Source organism: Motacilla alba, chromosome 2 (assembly GCF_015832195.1).
Source record: "Motacilla alba alba isolate MOTALB_02 chromosome 2, Motacilla_alba_V1.0_pri, whole genome shotgun sequence".
NCBI classification, from domain to species: Eukaryota; Metazoa; Chordata; class Aves; order Passeriformes; family Motacillidae; genus Motacilla; species Motacilla alba.
The window spans coordinates 5,546,110-5,568,554 of NC_052017.1; the positions used below are offsets into that span (position 1 = coordinate 5,546,110).

Genomic DNA, 22,445 nt, shown 5'->3' on the forward strand with positions numbered 1-22,445 from the left:
TAGGAGTGCAGATTTAGGGGCATAAAGAGGTGGAGAGGGGCTGAATTCTTGTAATTCTGGCAATGGAGAATCCTTATTAACCCTGAAATGGCCTCAAAAAGGTGGGAGTGCAGGTTTAGGGGCTTACAGGGGCAGAAGGGTGTGTGTGGATAGGGGCAGGGCACTGCTGGGGGCAGGTTTGAGAGGGGATGTAGGGGCAGGAGCTGGAGGGAGAGGTTTAGGGGAAAAGCGTGCGGAGGGTGTGATGGATAGGGGCAGGTTTAGGAGCAGAGGGTTGTGGGGGGATGGAGGTTTAGGGGCAGAAGGTGACTGAGGGGGTGTGTGCATGGCAGCAGTTTTAGGGGCAGGGGTTGGAAGTGGAGATTCAGGGGCAGAGGATTGGGGATGGAGATTCAGGGACAGAAAGTGGCAGAGTGTGTGTGGAAAGGGGCAGGTTTAGGGGCATGGGGGTGGCAGGAAGAGACTTGGGCAGGGAGTGGGGGAAATGCAAATAGGGCAGGGGATGGTGGAACGGGCTGGTGGGAGAAATTTGGGGGCAGAAGGCTTGGGGGTGGAAGATTTAGGGACAGTGCAAGGTGGAGGATATGTGTGGATAGGGGCAGGTTTGCAGACAGGGTGCTGTGGGGGAAGGTTTAGGGGCAAGGGGAGATTTGGGGACAGAACTTGGCAGTGTGGATAGAAGCAGGTTTTGGGGCAAGGGGCTGCACGGGGGAGGTTTAGGAGAAGGGAGATTTAGGGGCAGGGAGGAGAGGAAGGGAGGTTTAGGGCTAGGGAGGCATTTGTAGGGGCAGTGTCTGGAGAGGAAGGTTTAGAGGAAGAGGGTGGTGGAAGGTGTGTGTGTGGATGGGGCAGGGATGGCTCAGGGGATTTAGGGGCAGGGGTTGCAGGAAGTGCAAATAGGGCAGGGAATGGTGAAGGGAGCTGGGGAGTGAGATTTAGGGAAGTGGCTCAGGCCAGGGGGTGGCAGAGAGTGTGTGTGGATAGGGACAGGGGACTGTGGTGAGATTGAGGGGCAAGAGGCTGCAGAGGATGGGTTTAGGGGCAGGAGGTGGCAGGCCAGAAGATTTAGGGACAGGGAATGACTGGGGGCATTAGGGGCAGGGAGTGGCAGAGGGGGATTGGGATCAGGGAATGGTGGAGGGCAAGGCTGTGGATAGGGTGGAGGGTGGGGTACCATGGGGCAAAGCCATCTCATTGTCTTGGAGAAATTCTCTGGCCCCTTGCCTTCCCAATGGAGAGGGCAGCACAGCCCCCACCAGGGCCAGGAATAAACGTGTCCTTGTAGAAAAAGCAATCCTCCTCTTCCAGGCAGTGGGAATGTGTGCTCCCTGCTCGTGTCCTGGAACCCCCTGCACCCCAACAGCCCCTTGACCCCGAGATCCAGCAGGAGCAGTGGCTCAGTGCCAGCATCCAGGGTCCCCAGGGCAAAAGGGACTCTTCAACAGAATCCATTTTTAGGCCATTTCAGGGTTAATAAGGTTTCTCCATTGCCAGGATTACAGGAATTGAACGCTCTCCACAATTTTATTTTAATTCTAACTAAATAATATGGCTATAGGGAGCAGCGAAGGAATGTTAAGGGGAGGGAGGAGAAAGGGGGAGATGCTGAAGTCAGGTCATTCTCAAGACTTCGGGTCTGTGAGGTCCACTGACTCATCAGAGAGAGGAATGTGGCACGGATGGATGCTGTGCACAGCAGTGAATCTCAGGTCAGCTCCCTCAAATTCGTCCGATGGGGACTAAGGCTGAAAATATTCCTAAACTCATTTTCTTTTTTCCTCTGGAGGGAGATAAGAGTAAACATGAATCATTCTTCTAAAAGTTTGAAAAGCATTTTGTTCCAAGAAGAAATATGTGATTTTTTTCCTTCTTCTTCTTCTTACAGTAACAAGTTCACAGAAAACTTCAGGAGGCTTTTACAAAGGCTTGTAAGCACTTTCAAGCTGGAGACTGTTTTTATATACATACAGCACTTGCGTAACAAGGTCTCAACAGTGAATGGGATTCCAGGGTGCAGTTGCAATAAAGTGATTAATAGTATCATTCATGGTATCATACCTCATTCATAGGTTTCCTGTAAGTTAAGAGGAATACATTGGCAGGAACACAGTGGTTGTGACTTTAAACGCGATACTCTTGGGGGGAAAAGTTACAGCTAACACATGCACTGAAGGGCAGTGCAATTAGTGAAGCTATGTAAAAGGCTCAAGAAAATAATTTTTAGAGCAAAAGCCCACAAAGATGAAGTTCTGAGCTAGTTCTATGGCACAGAAATAGCAAGGTGGATATTGCCACACAGCTGGTGAAACCAAGAACAGGAAATAAGATGTGTCTGTCAAAGGGATGGGTCAGGGATGATCACTGTTTATTCAGGAACACACAAGTAGGGTTTGGGTTTGTCGCTTCTTAATCTGCACACAGTAAGGACTGATTTTGTCACCAAAATGTTTGCCACCAAAATGTTTGTCACCTGCTTGTGGCAAAAATCACTGAGAAGGCCAGGCAAGATGCAAAAGGGAACAGAAAGCAGTTGTCAAAGGAGAAGCAAATGTCCTGGCTGCGGGCTGCAGCAGTCAGGATGCTTTTGGAGCCTCAAGAGAAGTGACAAATAATGGGTCAATATTTCCTATAAAGCTGCTTATTTCATTTGAAGGCAAATAATGAGTCAATATTTCTGTTTATTTCATTTGGGGAATAAGTTGTTAAACAGCTACCATGTGGCTGAAGTATGGAGAAATATGTGGGGTGATAAAATACGACCTAGTGTTTCACTGTACCAGCATCCCCATGATCAGCTAAAACGAGACATTTAGCTGGGTCCAAGAAAACATCAGCCCTCGGGAGCAGGCGGGGTGAGTAACGCAGGATCGCTCGGGCTGCGTCCCTGCCCAGGCTCAGGGCGCTCCCTGGCCAGCTCTGCTCCTATTTTTAATCCTCGCTGTGCTATGAAAAGCTCCGTTTCACAGCACCTGAATGGCTGCTCTGCAGGCAGGGACTCGGCAGCGCGTTTATCACGCGCCTGTCATCGCTTTTGAGGAAACGGGCCCAGGGCGTTTCGGATGTTGTCCTTAAAGCCACCCGGTGGGACAGGCACAGCCTGGCCTTCCTGCACCAGGGCAGCTCCTGCTGCGTGGCACAGGCAAACCGATCCACCCACCAGAGCTGGACCTCGGGGGATTTTTGCCCAGGGGTTTATGACACCCTGAAGTTTCATTGATTAAACTCCTTCCCATCTTGTTTGCGGCGTTTCACGGGGAGGTGGTTACCCAGCCGAAAAGCTAAAATGTTTTCCCTTCTTGCAACACAAAAGCCCAGGAGTGAGTATTGTCACTGGAGATAATGTTACAGCCTTGGCAAGATGACACTTTAAAACTTCATCAGCCTTCCAAGAATTTCGGAAATAGCGGTGGATAAAGGCAGCAAGTGCTAAGAGCAGGCAGTGCTTGCACGAAGAGCCCTTACCAGCAGCGCTTTCGAGAGCTGATTTTTGTTTTCACTTATCGTTAGAGCTGCACAGCTCAGACTGCTTTTAAATAATTATACTTAACAGTTAAAAAACTCTCCTGTGCTAAAATAAATTTTAGCTGAGGTGGTTTATGCTTTGCAGCCTCATATGACACTCAGTCTTTCTCGTGTGACTCCTGTAACAAGTCAAATTCATGTATTTTGATACCGCGCACGTGATTAAGACACTTGGATCACTTAAGCCTGCACAAAACTGCAGTGCTCGCATGTCATTTATCTTAAAATCCTATTGTAGCGCTCCCGAAGTGTAATTTCTTCAGTGAATGGAAATTTATACTGACAGAGGTGTTATAAAACATGGAAAATACTGGGAGGAGAGGACCCAGCATTTTCTTTATCTCTTCAAGTGTTCACTAACGGGGATTTATTTTTCAGCTCAGCGTTGGTTCACTGCGGGTTACAGAGCTCTGGTGCAATTAAAGGGACCCATTTCCAGACTTCTTAAGCAATACTCACATTACTTGCAACAGGTGGGAACTGTGTGCTGTGGCCTCAAGGCAGCAAACTGATTCACAGGCTTCACTTTCCACATTGGTCCCTAAAGCTACTTGCAGAAAATCACCCAGCCTAAAGAAACTCCTGGGATCCCAGCCTCTACCTCCCCGTTTTAAAATGCATGGGTAAGAAAAACCAATTTATATTCATAACCTTGAGTAAATAAATTGTCACTTTAACTACACATTTTATTGTAATTAAGCGCTTCCCCGTAATAACCAACCCACACCATGGAGCTGTTTCTTAATATAACGGTAAGGCAAGTTCTCAGCTGTGAGCAGAATTAGGGAGCTTTTAAAAGCACAGACCAGTTGATACAGCAGGGTGATGTTGCACAGCTCTCAACAGGTGGAGAAAGGTGGGTTTGCTAAAGAGCTTTGTCCTTGTTTTCAACGAATCCTGTTGCTGTGTGGTCGACAAAATCAAATCTCGCTGGCCAAATTTCCCAGTAGAGTTTTTACCCAGTATCAGCCTGGGTAATATCCTCTGCTCCCAGTGGATTTGCCTAACTCCAAAGGGAACATGACTGAGACAGATTTAGACCTTCCCCAGCTTTCTAAGGACTCGCTGCTGTCACCTCTCCATAATGCAGCTACAATTAACTTTGCTGGAATTTCTATATTTGAAGCAGCTTGAAATCAGAGCCTGAACTTCCAGACGTGGATGCAGATAGTCCTTGCTACTGTCTGTACGAGCCCTTGGGCTTCACATTAAAAAAGCCCACCCTTGCTGACAAATTTGCCCTTTGCAGTCTGGCTTCAGTGCAGCTAGCAAAAATAGCAAGTGATACAGCAGACAGAATGGGCCCTAAACTATATTTCTTGATAGCTTTTCTTAGCTCCAGACTAAAGAGCGAGGCATCAGTTGTTGACAAATTAGCAGGGAATATACAGAGCAAAGGGATTTGTTATGAAATGCCCACAATCCAGCAATTTTGCTGTCCCCCAGAATTTGAACTTTTTCCTTGGTTTTCAGCTCCATTTTGATTAGAATGTAAATACCAGCCACTGGCACGTGTCAGCTGGCATCAGAGCCACATGCCAAAGCTTTGTTCAGGTCGGAGCTTTAGTGTCATTTTACTCATCCATGGATTTTGTTAGGGCTTCTGGGGCATAGCTCATTATTTTTACCACTGTAACCAGCAGTTGTTGTATAATTATTCCTCTTTATATCCAGGAGAGCTTGTCTGGACTTTTGGGTGGGGAACTTAATTGCATGAAGGCTCTGAAGGATGGCTGATGCTGGATAGTGACTGTGCTATTGGCATGTTACCTGCCTCCAAAAAGGAGAATCCAGGCTCTAATCCATACCCCAAAGTCATGCCAGCTTGCTGGGTACCAAAGCACATCCACACTCAACTTGGAGATTCCTGTCCTCAGACAAGGAGGATAAGGGACACCACATGACTACCTCTGCAATGACAGTATATGCTTAATTGGTAAAGGACTGCATTTTCTATCCCTTTTTAACCCAGGTCACCGTGCCAAAGGACTGCCTGATGTTTGAAGTTCCTTTCAGGTATTTTCTTCATTGAGATGCACTGTTCTTAAGGCTACTGTGGTTGCCAGCTTTGTCTTATGCCCTCAAGCACTACTCTGCCTTTTGGTGTTTAGAAACCAATATTCAAATTCCCCTGAAACACCAGACTGTGCTGCTTTCACAGCTCACAGAGGGTCTTCCCTCAACCTCAGATACAAAAGCTCTGGCTGCTCCAAAGCCAGTGACTAGGAGTCAGGAAAAGCAGTTTAGAGATAGATATATATATATATATATATATATATATATATAAAAGCAAACTACAAGCCTAAACTTCAGGCATCTCAGGCTTTTAAGTTCTCTGCCTCAGATTCCCTGTAAAATACAAACAGCAGCATTGATGAGGTGTAGCTCATAAAAAAAGTAAATATTTCTAACTTCCTAGAGCATGTGTTGCAGCCAGTTGAAGTCAATGCAGGTTAAATTCAGTGGAAGGAAGGTATTTCTACCAGCTGATGGTACGTGACCATTCAAACAGTTTACCAAGTGCCACGGCAGCAAAATTCCTTCTGTTTAAGACTGCCTAGTTGCCTGGCAGGAAAATGCGTTCTCAAATTGGTGTAGTAACACTGGAATCACTTCTTGGTGACAGCCCTATTGACTGACAGCCTCCAGTAATGGCAATCTATTAATCTCTTGCTCTGTGGCCATAAAGCATTCTGTCCTCCTTCCATTAAAAGCCGAAGGTAAATAAATGCAGGTCCATCATTTTGCTGTCTACAAAGCCTCTGCGTGAGAGGGACAAGCAGAAGGGCTAAAGAAAATGTCCCCATCGTTGGCAGGAGGCCAGCCAAGACGTGACACTGCAGGTGTGGGGCTGCTGAGGTGCCCTGGTCGTTCCACTTTGCTGTGCACAACAGCCCACGCTGCTGACACTGCCTGGGGCAGGGCGAGGTGTGAAACCTGCTCTGAGCCTGGAGAGTGTTTGGGCCAGGTCAGGGCAGCCTGAAGTGCTGTGTGCCTTTGGGTGGCTGCCAGCAGAACCTCTGGGGTTTTGCAGCACCTGGAAAAGAGCCTGGGAATATAACAGCCCTTGAACCTGCAGAGTGAGGAGAGCCCTCGGACTGCCCCTCAACCTTTCCTGCTCAAGTCGCCATCCCCTGTGAAAGAAGATAGGAGTTATTCACCTACATTGTGTTCAGGTGTTGGTGTTTTACCTGGAAATGCACTGCAGGTCTTTTAAAGCACATATGGTGGCTACAGCAGCCTAGAGCCAAAGCCTGTCATCTCTCCTGCTCCCTCGCCTTCCTGTCTCCCCAGGTGTTTAGTTGGCAGAAGTACACCTTTCAAATTCCGTTCTTTTATTTTAAAAGCTCAATTCAGGGTTTTTAAACTGGTTGCAATTAAGATTTAACAACAGGAAAATTCTTTACAGAGGTGCCGTGTCCCTTTGGAATGGCTTTGCTGGAGAAAATCATCCATATCCCTGCTGCAGCCAGCTGGACTGCACTGCAGGGTTAACTTTCACTGTTACCTGTGGCCTTGTGCCTCCTGACACACTCAAGGCATGTGTGGAAGGACCAATAAAATATGTCCTGGAGTGTTTGGTGTATTTTTAGAGTTTGTCCCAGATTATTGGCCTTTCTCCCAGATTTCAGTGGTTAGGGTATAAGAATGCCCGGTGGGGCTGAGTGCTTCCTGCCTTGCTCTCAGGAAGGCTTTAATCAGGAAAAATACCCTCTCAGAGAAGGCAAATAATTAAGTTTTTGTGGCAAATCCTCTATTGCCATTAGCAGGAGATGATAAACACTCAAGACCACAGTATAAATAGAGCAAGGCAGATGCACTAAGACTGAAAGTGCAACATTATTGTGTTACGTGGTATTGAGTAATGAATTGGACATTATAACAAGGTAGTTTTCCTTTTTTTCTTTGTTGAGAGCAGAGTTGGCTTGTACACTGTAAAGTGCCTGTATTGTGTGGAAATGCTGGTGTAACCTTCCTGGACAAAGCTCATCCCACATCCTGGCAGTGTGCAAGCAGGGAGCTCATGTTGGAAGGGATTTTCACATATCCCATCCCTCCTCCTCCCATAGGCAGTGGTTAATTGACCTATGGCATTTCTGGTAAATGCTCATCCAATATCTCCCTGCAGTGCTCCAGCCTCCCAGGGCATTAAGAGTTTCACCTACAGAACTTTTTTCCTCCTGTGTAACCTCAGCCTTTCCTGATGTAATTTGGTCCTTACTGAGCACATGAGAAGCAATTCCTCCTTTTCTCTCTTCTTCAGTTTTTCCACATGGGAAGATTGTCTCTCTTCATCCTGCCAAAGCCAAACAATTCTTTTGTCCCTTCCTTGTATTTCTGGTTGTGCAGCATGACCCTCACTCCATCCCTTGGCTGCTTACCCATATCTCAGGGGCTAAATTTCCTTGCTGAAGTCCTGGACTCCCCATGGCAACATCTCTGTCATCCACTCCTCAGCTCTGGAGGGTTCCTGTGGATTCATCCCTCCCAGTTGCATTGCAGGTCCCTGGGATGCTGAAGAGCTCTCTGATGGACTCATCCCAGCCATTTCTGGCTTTCAAGTTCTTCCACTTTGGTCTTGCCTTTTTACCTGCCTACCAACTGTTTCTTGCCAAGCTGTGTCAGTGCACTTTGTGCATAGGACATTCCATGTGTCATAACAGATATGAAATGTAAAAACTGTTCTGTTAAGACTCTGGTAACTGGTCCATCAGTTTTGTAGGGACGTGAGGGTGACACATTGCCAGTACAGATGCAGAAAAAGTCCTGCTGCACCCAGTCATGCCTATGAGAACTTGCTTTCCTTCCCAGTGTTCGCCAGGATTCAGCTCTTGGACATTTTGGCACATTATCAGTGATAAATGTATTCACAAGTGAGAGCAGACAGCCCTGCAGGTTGTGATGCCAGGGTATTACGGGTTCTTGGCATCAGCAGTGCCTCTCGGTGGATTTCAGACGAATGAAACAGAAATATTTTTATAGCCAGCCTCAAGTTTTTATCTATTTGTAGGTGTCTTGGTGCTCCCTAAATAAGGATTAGGTCCTTTGGAAGGAAGACTGCATTTTATGTCTTGACTTTCCTGGGCCTTTATGTATCCAGGCCTCTCTTGCTCCCAAAGGCCACTGATATTGTCCTTTATTGAGATATTGTCCTTTATTGTGTTGAGAAACAGGCATTGGCAGCTGGGAAATTATCATTAATGCAGGATGCAAACAATCTGTTTTCTTTTCTTGTGGCCTACCCGTGCTGTGGGGTGGTGCACAGACCCTTAATTATTCACCTCCATTTGTTCAAATGCTTGCAAGTGGCTACTAATACCAAGTGAGAAAATAATTCAACAAAAATGGAGGGAGAAAGAAGATTTAAAAAAAAAATAAACAAAAAAGGATAGCTTGAGGCATGGATGAGAAGGGTGAAGGACATATGGCAGAGGTACTGGTTGGGGTATTCTGGTATCCTCGGTTCCAGCTCAAGATTCTGCAGAATTTCTGATAGGCTTTGCTTTACTTATCTCTTAAGTCCAGATCAGAATGGGAACAACAGACTTTATCCACAGAAGTAATTAAAATGTTGCACTCCCTGGCAGGGGAGTTAAAATCAATTTCTCAAATGCAAGATGAAGAGCAATTGGCCGGGCTTCTGCCATGGGGAAAAGGATGCAGGACTGTGATGCTTGGGAGTACAGCACAAACCCAGTGCTGCAAAATTGCAGCAGCTCTGCTGGGGTGCCTGTTCTGAGGGGCACATTGCAGAAGACATGGGACAACCTCTCCATTTCACTTGGCAATGGTCTTGGCTCAAGGACAATTAGCACACCTCAGGAAGCATATGGCTTAGCTGGGAAAAGCCCAAAGAGGTGCATGGAAGTGGCTGGAGGTGTAGAACACTTGCCATTGAGGTAAAGCTGAGAAAGAGAAGTGTGTGGCCTGAAAAAAGGACTGAGATGAGACAAAACAAGTTGCCAGATACTTGCAAGGCTGATGCAAAGAGGAGTGGCCCAACTTGTCCTTGTACCTTCTGCAAGTAGGGTGAGTAATGGGCTTCAGCTGCAGCAGGAGCAACACAGGTAAAAGATCAGGAAAAATTTCCTAGTGTTTTGGATAGTTCAGCTCAGGAATATTCCCACAGACCCTTGTGGAATTGGCACTGCAGGAAGTTGTTAGACAAAGCTCTTGCAGGGATGGTTGAGGTGTTGTTGATTGTACTGGGAGCCTCTTAAAGGGATTTATCCATCTGGTTTTTTTTTTCCTATTTCTTTCAGTTGCCACTGAAATCATTGGAATTCAGTTCTCCAGCGTTTGGGAAGTCCTGCCACAATAGCAATCCCCTGTTTGTAATCAAGAGGATTGCAAGAGCAATCAAATGCATATTGAGCTGATGTGCAGCTCCCAGAATTGTGGGGGCACAGAATCAAGCTGAGAAGTACGTGTGCTATAACTGGAGAAGCTGGTTATTCTAAAGGATTGAAAATCAAGCTTTTCTTTCACAAGGAGATGCTCACGTGAGGAATATCACAGGTTATATTTAGTGTTACAGAAACACAAGGGAAATCTCATTAGAGCCCAACGCCAATGATCAGTTATAAAGGGAACAGGAGCAATTTGTAAGCCCTGAAAAAAATAGTGTGTCTGTGTTCTGCCCTGTCCTCACTGTCTGCTGCTGCTCAGCTTTCCTGAGAGAGGGGTCTGTGCCTGCCTGCTCAGTTAGCCCTGATACATCACGTTTTATTTGCTGTGAGACTTGAGCAATGAGCAGCAAACACTCCTGTTCCTACTTTAAACACATGGAAACTGCAGAACAGAGAAATAAAATTACTTGCGCAGAGTCACAGAGCAATTTCATGGCAGGGCTCAGACCAGAGTCCAGCTCCCTTGCTCCCAAACCCATGTGCCAGCCTTTCTCTTCTTTGACCCTTAATTTTAATCACCTTCCAATAAATTCTCCTGGCCCCTTCCAGTTGACTTCCATGGGAGTAATGCCAGGTATCAAATGAAGTCACCCAGAATATCCACGCAAAAGAAGGCAGTATTAGATGCAAAGAAAGAACTGATGGAAGGGGAAAAGCAAATTTTACAAAAAAAAAAGAATAAAAAGGAATAAGTTCTAGTGCCAGTTCCATAATATCATTCCCCTTTTAATTTGTGCCTGATCAAAATTTAAAAAAAAAAATAGATTGCTAATATTAATAAGTGAAATGAATCTTGAATTTTATAATAGCGGAGGAAATGAAAGGACCAAAGTAATATTGTGTTGTTAACTGAGATTTTAATAATGATTCTGTCCTCAGTTGGTGCATTTATTCCACAGAAAGTAAATCATTAATGAAGAGGAGGGGAAAACAGTTTTGTGGTGATGGATTTTTGAAAGAAAAGTTTAATTTTGCTTAACTTGTAGAAACTCTGAAATATGCTTGGAGCACTAAACCTAAACTACCACCACCTCAAAAATGGTTTGTAGAGGTGGAATTCAGCCAAAGGGCTGTCAGTGCCTGCGGTAGGATGGAGAGATGTCCAAGGCTCCATTCCAGGAGAGCTGAGGTGAGTGAAGAGGTGGCTTAGAGATGTTGGGGCTTATCCTACATTTTCTGTGGAGTTTTGCAAGATCTGCTTCCACCATGCCCTCTGCAGTGGGGAGGGTGGACTCGAACCCCTCTCAGTTCTGTGAGGGTATTTGACTTCCCAGGTGAAGGAAAGTGCCCACCAAGGCTGATGTGGCCACTGCCCACCACTACCTTCAACCACATCCAAGCAGACCTCAAAAAAAGGCTCCCTGGAGCAGCAGCCCATTTCACACTGAACCCACTGGTTTGGAATGTCGAGCACAGGGAGGTTCATGGTCACACAATGGTGGAGAAGAAAAACGTCTCTGGAGCTGAGATTTGCAGCCTAAGAAAAGCAAACACAGAACATACATCCCTGTGTGTGTGTGAAGGAGATGGGGAAAATGCACAAATCCCCTGATTCCTTAATGAGCACAGCACCCCGACGATGAATGTAGAAATTTGCAAATTAAACCACATTTCTGTATCTAAATTATCAAATCAATAAAGAGATGTAAACATTAAACAACATTATATGAGAGCCTGGAGTGTCACCACAAAAAATTAAGACTATGTAATTAAAAGTAAAATGCAATTTATTTTTATATTGTTCTTCATTCAAATCAACAAATCTTATTACTTACCCAAAAATGTAAAGCAGGCTGCAAACTAATTCAAAAGATGAAGACAAAGTGGTTATTGAAAAAACTATGTTTCTTGTTCCCTTACATCTGGCAACAGTCATGATTTAATATTTTAACTACTGTAATAGGTTATACTGCCAAAGAAAAGTGCATTAATTACTATGGGAAACCTAAAGAAATCTAATTAAGAACAATAAAATCACTCTTATTGACTGGGAAAAATAAAACTACGTAAAGGGAAATGAGGGATGAAAAAACTGACAACACACAAATACTAATAAATGTCTGCACAGGGTAGGAAACACACTTGTGCTGTTACTGGGGGTGTGGATTTGAAGTCTGGCTGGAGATCACAGTTTGGCTGAAGCTCTTCTCTCACCCACTGGAAGCAGCTTCTAATTAGCTGCAGCTCAGGGAGTTGAGTTTGCTCCGAATGCAGCCCAACATGTCCATGCAGAGCCAGTCCCACCGGCTGTGTCTGAAAAAACACACTAATGTAGGAGATGAAGCTGCATTTCTGGGTGTAGTGTGGAGAAATGGAATCATTATCTCAATGGGTGCCATCCTTCCTGCAAAGTCAGAGAGGACACGTGTGAGGAAGCAGCCATGTGTCCCAAATACTCAACGTGTCCTGCCTGGGGACGCCACGGGGGAAATCACCACAGGCAAATGGGAATCCATCTCTCAACCAGCCACAGCCCTTTGAAGTCATGTAAAAGGAGCCTTTCTGTGTGAAATATCCACCACCTTGTTTGCTCAGCCCCAGCTAAAGCCATCTGTTGGCTTTACCATAAGGAAGGACTTGCCTCCCTCTCCATGCATTCACGGGATCCCCAGGCATGCAGGGCTGCTTTGGGAGCAGGTGCATCTTGTATCGGCCAGAAGCAGCAGCCAAACGTGTTAGGAGGTGTTTGTATTTTCCAGATGTGAAACTAGATGGGACTGTCTGGTTTTGTCATTGTGGGGACTGGATTCTGGGGCTGTGATGTTGAGATTTCATCCCTCATGATCTTGAGCATTCTTGTGATGGCAAAACTTATTTTCTGCCCATCTTGACTGCTCTCATTCCCAATGATCCCACCAATGTCAAAATGTCTGTGGATGTTCAGAAGAAGGGAGAGGATGCCGTAGGGTCAACGTCTACACTAAACACTTAAACAAAAACATGTGGTTTAATTACTCCAGCTGATATTAGTAGTATTAATGCCTTTTCAAGCCAGAGGAAACCCTTTGATCATGTACATTTACTTCACACATAAAATAGACTGCAGCAGTTTGGCCAGTTCTCTGGTTCTGGATCCAGTAGCTTGTATATCATTATTATCTGCAAATACGATAAATTAGTAGTATTAACTTTGCACAGTCCTTCCAGGATTGCTAATCTTCATCAAAGGCAAGAAGAATTGTCTGAGGAATAAGGATTTCTTGATTCAATGGGTGCACACTCTGTCAGAGAGGAAGAAACTAAATGAAATCTTTGCAACAGATGATGCTGTTATGGATGTGTACTTGCACAGAAAGCCAGAAAAAGGGCACTGCAGCACCTCAGGTATATTTTGGAGGTATCACTGATACCCAAAGTTGCACAGTTTTGTGCTCAAAGGTAAGCACGTTCTCCTTTCCCACCTTCGCCCACAGGAAACAAGGTTGCAAAGAAAAAAAGCATAGACAGGGGTTGTTTGAAGGGGTTTTGATTGACTGGGGCTTATTTTGGAACACAGAAACATCTGAGCAGCAATGCCTTTTGATTAGCAACAAATTTTTATGTTGAACCTTGCAAAACACACAAGGATTACTCAGGGAGAGTGTCACATAAACCATGTGCAATTATCTACACAAGGGTGGCAGAAACAGCCTTTAGATATAAAACAGGAATAAGCAAAGCTTAAATTCACTCCTTGAGAGGAAGATAGAAGGGGTTTTGATGTGGTAGCATCTGAAGGCCATTGTATTAGGACTTGCCATACTATACATGCTCTACAAATCCAGGTTCCTTAGTCATCAGGACTTTGTATAGTCTGTGTGGAGCTCTGCACTGCCAGACACCCAGGGCTGATGCAATCTCAGCTCACACAGTGCTGTGGCTCTGGCCCATGCATGGAACTGGGGGCTTGGGGTCTTAGGGGCACACAGGGGCTGTGAGCTGTTGCTCAGGGGTGGAATGTTTCAGCTACCTGAGTTTGGGACTGCCTCTCTGCTGTGACATCCTTCAATCCAGCTGTAAATCTCTGTGCACTGTGGGGTATAGGGAGGGCTGCTCCACCAAATGCCTGAGGTGCACCAAGAGCACCAGGGTAGGGGAAGATCGTGAGGATGCTGGTGGGATTAGGCTAAACTCATTTTAGGTATTTACAGAGTAGACTTCTAAGTGGGAGCTGCCACTCTGGCCTTTCCAGGCAGCAAGGAGAAATAGGTGGGTTTCTTATGCCCTTCATCTGCTCTGTTTTGAGCATCTCCTTTAGGAAGAGATGAATCACTGTAGACTCCATCAACAGTATTGACTGGCTCTCCACTGACTGGCAAGGGAGCCACAGGTGACCTGCCCAAGAGCAGATTTCTGCTTTATTGGGGTGAACCTGCCGAGAGCTTCGTGCCCATGGTGTAGGACTTGGCTGCTCCGAGCAGCTCAAACTGTGGCACTTCAGTCAATAACTGCTTCAGCAAGCTCAGTATTTTTGGAGAAACGACACCCCTCAGGAGGAGTTTGCAATGTTAAGTAGATAAAAGAAACAGCAGGTGGGAAACAGAGGTGGCCTGTTTTCAGTAGGAAATAAAGTCTGTGCTTCTTGCTCCTGCACCACATGCCTCAAAACCTGTGTCTCTTTTACAGCAGGTTTTCATATCTTCAAGGAGAGATTCGTTCAGGTGTGAACTCATCATGCTGATGATTAGTTCATGATGAGTGCTGTCATCTCCCTCCAAACTGAAGGGGTCCTGTTGTAGCCATTTCTCATTCCCCGTGGCTATTGCTGCTCCTTATCCTCAGAGCATCAGCTGCTTCTGAGGAAGTCTTGGGCCATCAGGAAATAAACTGTCTGGGTCATCAAGAAAGCGTGTGCCTAAAAGAGAGAAAAAAACCCATCAGACTGTAGGAGCAAGAAGCAGAAAAGCAGCCCACACGTGTAAGAGTGGCAGCCTCTACAGTGTGGTGTGTGTCCACACGTCGTTTCCGAAGCCATCTCCCTTCGGCTGTGATCGCTCTCAACTGTTTGCAGTCTGTGTGCGGTGACGTGCGTGGAATATTACTACAAAAATGTGCATTCTTGTTAATAGGTATGGTTTAGGATGATTGTTAGCAGAGCATAAGGCCTTATTGATTGAAAGTGGCATATGGCAAGGATGTATAATGATTCACTTTGGCTGCTAGTTCGAAATCCTATTCACGGGTGAAAAAAAAACCCCGCTCTCCTTTGCAGTCAGGCTTCATTCTTTTTGCAGCATGTTTTTCAAACTGGGCTACTTTACAAGTGATCCCTAGGAGAGATTTCCTGCTCTCCTGGGTGTGTGCTCAAAGCTCTTTTCAGTCTTGCAAGGGCAGGTCACAAGAACAAAAGCTGAAGTTATCATATGCCTTCCTTTGAGCAGAAGGTTTTCTTGCACTTCTCTCTCTAAAACTCTTTTTCTGGGTATTTTGTGTTTAGGAAAGGTAGTGGACTTGAAATTCCAATCACAATAAATACCAGGGATGGGTACAAAGCTGGTTTCCAGCAGCATTGTTTGGTAACTGGTGGGAAAGGGTGTAAATCCTCACCAGCAGCAACAGCCTCATGGGAATGATTTTGGTATTTTTTCCAACTGCACTTTTGAAAGACAAAGATGCCAGTGCTCCAGCAAGCTGCAGGAAAAGTGAGCTCTTCTCTGGATCCAGCTTCTCTTTACCAGGGGAAAAAAATGCATGTTCCTACACGGCATTAGCAAATACAGAGTAATTAACCTGAGGTAAAATCCCAGTGAAGGCAAAGCAGACAAAGTATTAATAAATGTGAACTGACAGAGATAAGCCCTGAGGACCTCATCTATCTTCCCCGTGTGTTAGCAGGTCCAAGTGAAGCTGAAGTTGTCTCACCTGGTTTGCCTTGTGTAGACTGACAAGGTAAGCACAGACCTTGCACTGGGTAAAGGTGGCACCTTGTGAGTGCTGAATGCCCCCACCTCCCTTCACTGGTGCTTCTGAGGGGTCTGTTGAACCTCAAGAGAGTTGTCCTGAAGGATGACAGCTCAGAGTGGCACTGTTCTGGTGCTCCAGTGCAAATACAGCTGGAAGTGATCCCAATACTGACCCCAGCACTCCCTCACCCACCACTGCCAGGAGGGCAGCGCAGGGAAGGGTTTTGCCAGGTTGGCTGGGCATTGGAGGAGAAGGTGGTCCCAGCAACTCAGAGCTATCTGGCAACCTTCACTGAACAGGGAAAAGCTGCGGGGACTGATCCAAACCCAAATGGATTGGCTCATACAGGAAGATAACTTACTGACAGAGGAAAAGTGTGTGATCTCTGCCATTCCTATAGGCCTGCAAAACTCCTGACCTTTCTCTGGCTGATGTGCAGTGATATCTGGACACTTTTCTTGGCAACAGCACTGAGAACAAGTCAAATGATATACACTTCACTACTGGAGGCACAGCTTTTGTGTTTCCCCACCAGCAAATAAAGAACAGAGCCTTCATATATGTCTTTTCTGGGAACTGATGCTTTCTAGGAATTGCTTACAAAGAATTAAGTAATCTATTTGATTGTATCCAGAAGTCCTGGGCTTGCTAAATGATCTCGCACAGTTCTTTTTGTCCAGGAAGATACTCCTTCAAGATGGTCTCAAGGATTTGCCTGTGGTAGGCAAAACAGGGCTCCCTTGAATAAACTAGATCTGAACAGGCAAATAAATGGAATGTCTTTCATTATACCTGTCACCAGTTTATTTACTCAGTGTCCTCTTTCTGCCATAAAAGTCTTGAGTGATTTCAGCCCAGTAAAACATCTGCACTCATTTTCAGAAAATAACAACAACTGCCAATGTATGAAATCACTATTTTCTCAGAACGCCTATTGTTCAGTGTCCGGCCCTTATTGTTTCTCATCTCCTGTGAGTGGTTTACAATCAAATCCGCTTTATTTACAGTGGAAAGCAAAATATGTCAGAGCAAGACAATTGACTATAAGCCTTCAGTCAATAACAGCTTATTTTTGTGCATGCTAAAGTGTAGTCATTTCTTGTGTTCATTGAAACCGGTGGAATAATTCCCATTTGGAGGTGTCAGTTCAGTGCTGTGCCGGGTGCTGGGCTCCTGCTAAGCCTAAACTGGTACACCTTACCATGCACCTTCTAAACCTGGGTCCAGCACACACAGACCATCTTTCCATAGGCTCCATGAGCCATCCTGCAGTGAGCACTCACAATTAAAGACTTGTATCAAACAATACTTAGCTTTGTTCAACTGGTTTGGTGCTAAGGGACATTTGTAAGATACTGAGCTGTCAGCAGACAAATCATCTCTATCCCACAGTGTCTCAGTCTTTACTCTTGGTTTGTGGCCAACATCAACTCCCACTGAAGGCCTTTCTTATATAGTTTTCCAGTGAATGCTTTCCATGGGGTCATCACATCTCAGAGATAAACACTGAAAAGCTGAAGCATGCTATTAAGCTTCTTAAAACATTAGAAAGACAATCATTTTGACAGAAGAGATGTTAATCACACTTCTATAAAAGCTTTTCATCTTCAAAGCATTTAACCAACATTAATTACATGTAATTGGCTTTTCCACGTACATCATGCAAAACACACCTTTCATGTCACTTGTCACTGCTATCTTGCCCAGGATTTCTGAGACAAAGCTGTTCCTCTTCAGTGCAGCACAGCTTCCTGAAGCCACCCGAGGCCTCATCTTGCAACTCCCGAAGGGCAACATTTAGAACAGCAGTTGCACAGAATATAAACACCTCAGCTGAACTGAGAGATCTGGGAAAAAAATAAAGCCATCCCATTCAGGTGCCTGCAAAGCTGTGTCTCCATTTCCCTGACAAAATCATCTGAGGAGGCTCTCTGAAGTTTTGCTGTCCCCTGTGTCTGGGGATGTCCCTGCCTTCCAGGCCCATCCAGGTCCCATAGCCACTCCAGTGTCTGCCCGAAATGTCCAGGATGCCCTAGCTGGAACAAGGTGCTCTCTGGACTCTAGCAGCACTGCGTTTGACAGGCTAGAGTGAAAAGAGAAGGGACCACATTTCCCATGGATACCTTGTCTTCAATCACTTACCCAAGGAGTTGAGAGCTTGGGTCCATTCCTTTCATCTGTCAGGGGATATCTGAAACCCCCATCTCCACCACCCTGCCTTGCTTTACTTCCATGACATTTTCATTGAATCAACTGCTACATTCAGCCACAAATTACTGGAAAAACTTTAGATTTTTATTCCAATTTACAGTGTATGTGAGACAAAAAAAAAAAAAAACAAAAAAAAAACCAACTTTCTTACCCAGTGAACTGTCAGGATTCAACTAGGAAATCCAAGTTCCATGAATCCTTGGAAGAGCTACCTAGTATTCAAGCTCCCTGTAGCTCAGGGCTGAAAGAAAAAGATTTTGGAAGCATAGGTCAAAAAACATAGATTTCACCAAAAAGGATAAATGAAGAAAATAGCCAAGAAAAGAAAAAAAAAAAGTTTACAGGGGCTAGATCACAGAGAATTTATCCTGGACATGGGCACTAGCTGGAGGATAAGGTTCACAACAGGTGAGAAACCAAACCCAAGCCCTCTCTGGACCAACAGCACCACTCAGGTCAGGAGATAGGTGAAGGTCCTAGTGAGTGTCTTCCCTCTCTTTGGCTGCCTTTCAGAAGGCAATATTGAAGGTGACATTATGCTTGTTTTCATATTGAGTGTGGAGCCATTTACAAGCTGATTAGCTCCATCACTGTTTATATATGTAGCTAATAGAGCTAAAAAATGTGCTGTTAGTTCAATGGCTCATAAAGGTATGAAAGCTCCACCTGGCAGCCTGGCATTCCTGCACTGCCTTGAAGCAAATAAATGTGCTTTCCCAAACGTTCAGGACTTTTCTAACTTTTATTCTTAGCCCTTAACTTTTATTCTTAACCCTAGAATAAAGCCCAGAGAATAAAACCCTAGAATAAAACCCTACAAAGCCCAGAGAATGAGTTTCCCATAGAGCTGTTTGGGTCTGGGATAATAAGTTCCAAGCCTTTTGAGCTGTCTTGCACATTGAAAGGCTCTTCATCCCTCGTGAGCACCTGCCAGAGAAAGGGACACCTGCCTGGTGTGGTCAGGATGGGCAGAAAAGCAGCTGTGCTGTGCAGCAGAGGCTTCAAAATGCCCAGGGATCTGACCTCAGATCCCAGAGAGGGAGATTTTTAGAAAAGCATTGAAGTGGCAGGTTCAGTGCAAGTAACAATTGTGCTCCTGAATCAACAAGATCCTCTAAAAATCCCACAGAGTGTCACCTGTGGCTGTTTATTTTGCAGACTTCTTCAGCGCCCCATTCTCAAGATTATAACTCAGTTATTGGCCACACTGTTCTGTCAGACTACTCCCACCCTGGGAGTTAAGTAAATGGTTAAGTGTGTTAGTGGTTCAGAGCTAGGACACTCTCCACCTTGCTGGATTGAGCCCTGTAATCTATTCGTATTTCCTTTACAACTCCTGCAAGTAACCCCAAACAGGCTGGGAACACTGAGTGCGAAGTTGCAGGAGATGACTGTGGCAATTTCTGAATGACAAGAGCATTTAAAAGAAATGTCAAGAGTCTGTGGGCTGCAAGCTTTTATGTTTCAAGGAGAAACAAGAACAAAGGAGGGACAATAAATCAAACTCAACAGCTTAGCATGCTCCATCTCTGAGAGTTAACCTCTCGAAAGCCACGTCCCCGACACAGCGAGGGCCACAATCCTTTGATGGGGTCCATTATTTTGTACAAAGTGATGGAAGCAGCAGGGTGGGCTCCTCCATGCATGCCCAGGGGCCATGTACACTGTGCTTTGCTTGACATGTGCTATGCATTTATGGGTTAACATCAAACATGAGCTGATTTATAATTTTTAATCAAAAAAGGATTATAACCTAATAAATCCTAATAACGTATTCTGTCTGGAGGATATGTGGTGTAGTCATATAATATACTGGTAGCTTTGCTCTCCTGAGCCTGGAAGATGGTGTAAAGTTTTTGATTTGTCAGTAAACTGTTCCGTGGAAACGCTTAAATGGATCAAGACCCTCCAAGCACCATGGTGCAAATGATGATCCCCTTGGGTGGAGCCTTTCCTGCTGTCACAGGGTTTGAAGTACTTGAATGAGACACACTTGGAAGCTTGCAACATCTCTGAGTGATGATTATCTCCTCTCACTTTCAGAGGCCAAGAATTTCTGGTTAAGTGCTAATTATTGGCAGTTAGCTAGTTGAATCTAAGCATTAAACATATCAAACACATCACTGATGTTAGCCAGAGCCCTAAGGATCCCTCCAGACTCCAGAGGGTCAGGGCTGGTTTGTAAGGGCACAGCTTTTTTTGAAGTTAAAACATTATGACCGCACTAAGAAAGACTTAACCCTCACTACTGGATTTCCTGGGTTTTGGTTCTTCCACCCAGATAGACAGGTATTACCCTGGGGAATCTGTGAGTAAGGCAGACCTGTCAATTACCAGAGGGGATTTCTGCGCCTTCTGTTCCCAAAGAATGATCATCTTCCCTCCCATCCATACTCTGCCTCTCAGCAAAAGGCTGTCCTGGAAGAACATTTACTTCCCAGGAGACCTAATTAACATTACAAGACTAATGGAGACTAAGCATAAAGAATTTTTAAAAAGTCCTTTGACTGCAGAGCCATTTTTTAAAGCTGCTCCTCCCTTCTCTTTGTTTTCACACAATAGCTAAACCACCACAGTGGGGATAGGGCAGAGGTCCAGAGGTCCAAGGTATTTGCAAGTTAGTTTTGACTATCTTGCTGTTACCTCACCTCTTCTGCTATGTTTACACCCATCTGCTGTTTTTTTTCAGCCTCCTCCTAAAGCTGCCTTTTAGCCAGGGATGTTCTCTTTGTGTGAGTGCAAGTGCATGTCCTGATAAGGCTCGATGGGTGGTCAGGAGAAAGACCTCAACAGAAACTCTCAGTCTTGGCACACCTTCACCCCTGCTGGAGGGCAATGTCACCTGGAGCCTGATCCCAGCCCTAGGAAACTCCAAAGGGGTTTGGAGCTATTCCTTTAACACTGGTTTACTGTTACGGAAAGATTTCCAAACCAATCAGATAAAGAAATCCATCAGAATGTAGCAAGTCTGTGTCAGTAGAATTGCTCTCACTCAGGTGTCACAGAATCACAGATTCAGGCTGGGAAAAAACCTCTGAGACCATCGACTGCAACCTTTGACTGACCACCACTGTGTCAACTCCACCATGGCTGGAGTACCATGTCCAGCCATTCCCTGAACACCCCCAGGGATGTCACTCCACCACTCCCCTGGGCAACCCATTCCAATGTTTAACAACCCTTGCCAAGAAGAAATTTCTCCTCAAATCCAACCTGAATCTTCCCTGGTGCAGCTTGATGCTATGTCCTCTCACCCTGTCAGAAATGAGAATGTGGGGAAGGTGTCCTGTGCCAAGAGGAGAGGATATTTCTCAGAGGTGATCCACTTACAGCCCTTTGGTTAGGAATTTTTTTTTCCAGTACAGCTGCAGTCTTGCAGATATATATCTGGAAAAGGCAACTTTATGAGCTTTTTTTCCACTAGGCTACAGTTGAAGCTTCTACTTTCTCCAGGGTTCAGCTAAAACTAGCCTGGGCTGACAGTTTTCAATTGCAATCTTTTGTGATACAAAACTAACAGTGCTTCCCAATAGGCCTTGGACATGGAATTCATACACCTTCATCCTAATTTTACCAAAGCATCCTAAAATACTGCTCCTGCCACACTCTCTGTGTAAAGAGGACACACAAAGAGCTCTTCTCTCTCCCTGGCTCAGAGGAAATGGTTGCCTTCAGTTTTTATTGTACCAGCACTGCCTGTATTCCTGTAATAAAAGCATCTGCCTGGTATTTTCAAAGTCTTCTTCTGGGAAATAACAGCTGTGCTTTCACTGTTTCACTGAAATTCAGGATGAACAGGGGTGTCTGTCTCCCCACCTAGGCCCAGACATCCTCACCATTTCTTTCCTTGCACTGTTTGAAAACATCTCTCATCTTCACTTCTTTATGGTTCTGGTACAAAAACAATAAACACAGCTAACAGTGCTGCTCCTAACAGCCCAGGAGCCAGCCAGGCTGTGCACAGATGAAGATGTTAGATCTGAACCCATTTCCTGGGAAAGAGGGATGCCTGTGTGAACAAAAAAAATTCAGCCAAGCTCTCAAATCAGAAGTTTTTCTGAAATCTCTGAGTGAGATTTATCCAAAACCGTGTCATGAAACTCCAGATTTCCAAGAACAGGACTTGTTGGACCTGACAAAATCCATCCCAAATCCCTCCAATTTAAAGACTGCTGCAATTGGAAATTACATTAAAATAAAATTTTAAAAATCTTAGTTTAAAGCAAAGTCCAACTGCAAAGAAAGAAATGAAAAGCAAAGAAGTGTGCCTAATTCAGAGAAAGTGCTACAGAGAGCAGCCTTGTTCATTGCAGCCATTCCCCTTCACCAGCATCTTTCTGGAATGTAAAAACTGGAGTTTGGAGAGCAGGTAATTCACAGATCCAACTCTGCTTTGCTCTCAGCACATCTTGACCCTAG

General features: G+C 45.1%; 1 long non-coding RNA gene across 1 annotated transcript; it reads left to right on the forward strand.

Annotated features, from left to right (window-relative positions):
- The first annotated feature begins 688 nt into the window (after positions 1 to 688).
- Positions 689 to 12,679, forward strand: LOC119698145. Its single transcript, XR_005256072.1, has 3 exons — positions 689 to 4,145; positions 5,495 to 5,538; positions 9,786 to 12,679. It is a non-coding gene; the product is annotated as an uncharacterized LOC119698145 (long non-coding RNA).
- The last annotated feature ends 9,766 nt before the right edge of the window (positions 12,680 to 22,445 follow it).